Source organism: Lissotriton helveticus, chromosome 1_2, assembly GCF_964261635.1.
Source record: "Lissotriton helveticus chromosome 1_2, aLisHel1.1, whole genome shotgun sequence".
Taxonomy (NCBI): Eukaryota; Metazoa; Chordata; class Amphibia; order Caudata; family Salamandridae; genus Lissotriton; species Lissotriton helveticus.
Window position 1 is genome coordinate 326358264 of NC_136058.1, and position 4593 is coordinate 326362856.

Below are 4593 nucleotides of genomic sequence, written 5' to 3' on the forward strand. Positions count from 1 at the left end.
GCCCGGGACCCGTGGAGCCCGTCCTGGGCACTCTGACAAGCCGTTGGCCCGGGGAAGGGAGCCCCGGACGACCGGGACCCATGGAGCCCGTCCTGGGCACTCCGGTATGCCGTTGGCCCGGGGAAGGGAGCCCCGGACGTCCGGGACCCGTGGAGCCCGTCCTGGGCACTCTGAAATGCTTTGGCCCGGGGAAGGGAGCCCCGGACGCCCGCGGGAGGACTGCCCGGGACCCGTGGTACTCGTCCTGGGCACTCTGACATGCCGCTGGCCCTGGGAAGGGAGCCCCGGACGCCCGGGGCCCGTGGAGCCCGTCCTGGGCACTGTGACAAGCCGTTGGCCCGGGGAAGGGAGCCCCGGACGCCCAGGGCCCGTGGAGCCCGTCCTGGGCACTCTGACAAGCCGTTGGCCCGGGGAAAGGGAGCCCTGGACGCCCGGGACCCGTGGAGCGCCCGTCCCGGGCACTCTGCCATGCCGTCGGCCTGGATGGAGCCCCGGACGGCCAGGGGAAGAATGCCCGGGTCGCATGGAGCCCGTCCTGGGCACTTTTCCATGCCATCGGCCTGGAGCGCTCCGACACCCAGGGGGAGACCACCCTGAAAACCATGGAGCCCGACCCGGGCACTCTGCCATGCCGGCAGCCTGGATGGAGCCCCGGACGCCCGGGGGACGAAGGCCCGGGACGCATGGAGCCCGTCCTGGGCACTTTTCCATGCCATCGGCCTGGAGCGCCCCGACACCCAGGGGAGGACCACCCTGAAAACCATGGAGCCCGACCCGGGCACTCTGCCATGCCGTCAGTCTGGATGGAGCCCCGGACGCCCGGGGGACGAAGGCCCGGGATGCATGGAGCCCGTCCTGGGCACTTTTCCATGCCATTGGCCTGGGGCGCCCCGACACCCAGGGGAGGACCACCCTGAAAACCATGGAGCCCGACCCGGGCACTCTGCCATGCCGTCAGCCTGGATGGAGCCCCGGACGCCCGGGGGATGAATGCCCGGGTCGCATGGAGCCCGTCCTGGGCACTTTTCCATTCCATTGGCCTGGAGCGCCCCGACACCCAGGGGAGGACCACCCTGAAAACCATGGAGCCCGTCCCGGGGACTCTGCCATGCCGTCGGCCTGGATGGAGCCCCGGACGCCCGGGGGAGGACTGCCCAAGAGCCATGGAGCCCGTCCTGGGCAATTTGACATGCCGTCGTCCTGGAGGTGGGAGCCCTGGACGCCTGGGGGAGGGCTGCCCGGGACCCATGGAGCCCTTCCCGGTTACTCTGCTTTCCCGTTGGCCTCCTGGAGATGGGTGCCCCGGACGCCCGGGGGAGGTCTGTCCGGGGCCCATGGAGCCCGTCCTGGTCAGTGTGACATGCCGTCGGCCTGGAGGTGGGAGGCCCGGGGGAAGGCTGCCCGGGACCCGTGGAGCCCTTCCCGGGTACTTTGCCATCCCGTTGGCCTCCTGGAGATGGGTGCCCCCGGACGCCCGGGGGAGGTCTGTCCGGGCCCCATGGAGCCCGTCCTGGGCAGTGTGACATGCCGACGGCCTGGAGGTGGGAGCCCCGGACGCCCGGGGGAAGGCTGCCCGGGACCCGTGGAGCCCTTCCCGGGTACTTTGCCATCCCGTTGGCCTCCTGGAGATGGGTGCCCCGGACGCCCAGGGGAGGTCTGTCCGGGACACGTGGAGCCCGTCCTGGGCATTGAGCCATGCCGTTGGCCCGGAGAATGGAGCCCCCAGACGCCCAGGGGAGGTGTTGCCCAGGCATATCTCATCTGGTCCCCCGGGCAGAGAACCACCAGCCATGGAGGGGTGTCCGGGGGTACCCTGCCCCTAGTAATCTGGAGGGAAATTACCCCCCTTTCTTGCAATCCGTGCACGCGAGGTGACAGAGGGGACCCAAGGCGTAAAAGAACCCGACCTCATGGAGCCCTAGCTGGGATCCGGGAGGCGAATGGCACCTCATCGGGACTTCCAGGGAAGCCCGGCCATCTGGTCGCCCCATTGGAAAGCATCGCGGGCCACCAGATGGCCGGGATCGAAAGGACTCCCAGCTCCCCATCCATCCCAAGCCTTCGCGGTAGGGTTCCTGACTGCCTGCCAACGCAAGGCAGGGCTCTTGGACCCCGGCTGGGCCTCGGGCGCAGGTTGGACCACCGGAGCTCTAGGGCCCGGACGACCTGGGGGAGGAATGCCCGGGACCCATGGAGCCCTTCCTGGGTACTTTGACATTCCGTCGGCCTGGAGGTGGGAGCCCCTGACGCCCGGGGGGAGGTCTGCCCGGGACCCATGGAGCCCGTCCTGGGTACTTTGCAAATGCCGTTGGCCTCATGGAGATGGGTGCCCCGGACGCCCGGGGGAGGTCTACCCGGGACCCATGGAGCCCGACCCGGGCACTCTGCCATGCCGTCAGCCTGGATGGAGCCCCGGACGCCCGGGGGGCGAATGCCCGGGACGCATGGAGCCAGTCCTGGGCACTTTTCCGTGCCTTCTTGCTGGAGCCCCCAGACACCCAGGGGAGGACCACCGTGAAAACCATGGAGCCCGACCTGGGCACTCTGCCATACCGTCAGCCTAGATGGAGCCCCGGACGCCCAGGGGACGAATGCCCGGGACGCATGGATCCCGTCCTGGGCACTTTTCCATACCTTCGGCCTGGAGCCCCCAGACACCCAGGGGAGGACCACCATGAAAACCATGGAGCCCGACCTGGACACTCTGCCATACCGTCAGCCTAGATGGAGCCCCGGACGCACGGGGGATGAATGCCCGGGACGCATGGAGCCTGTCCTGGGCACTTTTCCATGCCGTCAGCCTGGATGGAGCCCTGGACACCCGGGGGACGACTGCCCAGGAGCCGTGGAGCCCGTCCTGGGCAATTTGACATGCAGTTGGCCTGGAGGAAGGAAGCCCCGGGTGGCCTAGGGAGGTGTTGCCCAGGAATAGCCCATCTGGTCCCCATGGCAGAGAACCACCACCCTCGGAGGGGTGTCCGGGCGTACCCTTCTCCCTAGTAATCCGGAGCAAAATGACCCCCTTTTCTTGTAATCTGTGCACGCGAGGTGACAGAGGGGACCCAAGGCGTGAAAGAACACGACCTCATGGAGCCCTAGCTGGGATCCGGGAGGCGAATGGCACCTCATCGGGACTTCCAGGGAAGTTTAGCTATCTGGTCGCCCCATAGGAAAGCGTTGCGGGCGACCAGATGGCCGAGGGGATCTGGGCTACCAGATGGCCGGCCACGAAAGTGAAGCCGCCTGGACTCTCCCCACCCCGTCCCCGTCCCGGGACGAATGCCCGGGACGCATGGAGCCCGTCCTGGGCACTTTTCCATGCCGTCGGCCTGGAGCGCCCCGACACCCAGGGGAGGACCACAATGGAAACCATGGAGCCCGACCCGGGCACTCTGCCATGCTGTCAGCCTGGATGGAGCCCCGGACGCCCGGGGGACGAAGGCCCGGGACGCATGGAGCCCGTCCCGGGCACTCTGCCACGCCGTCGGCCTGGATGGAGCCCCGGACGCCCGGGGGACGACTGCCCAAGAGCCATGGAGCCCATCCCGGGCACTCTGCCATGCCGTCCCGACAAATTCGTACGGACTCCTAACCTTCCGACACGGATCGGAATCGAGGCCTTTCTGACCCAGCAGATTTCAGGTTGACTTGCTATATACTTTACGTACGATTTTATGGGGGCCGATTCCGATCCGGTACGTAAAAGCACATACGACCGACATTTGGCCCAAAACAATCATACTTCATCACCATCTCCGTGATTGTGGTAACCAATCCACAAATGATAAGGTGTCCCGTAAAAACCTCTTCCCCTTTAAGAATGTTTCAAAACAATCATTGTATGTAGAGGCATTGGTCCTATGTACCACTGCCTATTCAAATAAAATAACAATGAAACAAATAAATCAGTTTTTTAAATGATCCAGTTTTCCTTTAATAAATAATATTAAGGACTACTTCTCCTGTTCCCGAGTTTCAAGGTTGTACTTTCTGGCACAACTTAGTATGATCCTCACACTCTTTCATGATGTACTGATATTTTGTCATTCTGATTTTACTGAAAAGCTGGGGATATAGCTCAGTGGTAGAGCATTTTACTGCAGATCAAGAGGTCCCTGGTTCAAATTCGGGTGTCCCCTCACCCTATTTTGATTCTGTTGTTTGTAGTTGGGACTTTTCATCAATTCCATTTGGATCATCTTTGACAGAGTCAGTGTTCCCTTGGATATTGCACTTTAATAGCATCTCAGTGTTTCCTTCTCAAAACCTGTGAGTTAATGCAGTTTTTAACACTCGGCTTGTTATTCCCTTTGGGAAATTTCTGAAACATCATTGATCAATTTTGGAATTCGGCTCTTCCTTTCACAGCACTAAACAAAGGGAATGGACTATGAAACCAATTGACAACTTTGTTATACTGTTTGGTGCTTTCTTGTATTGCACTGAAGAAATGGCGTATAAAACTTGGCAGCGAAACAGTCAACCTATTTCTCATTTCATCTGTGTCTTCAGTCTTACATATATTCCACCTCTTCTCTGTACATGTAAAGTATGTGTTTGTTTGAAGCACTTCATTTATGTGCAACGTAGGAA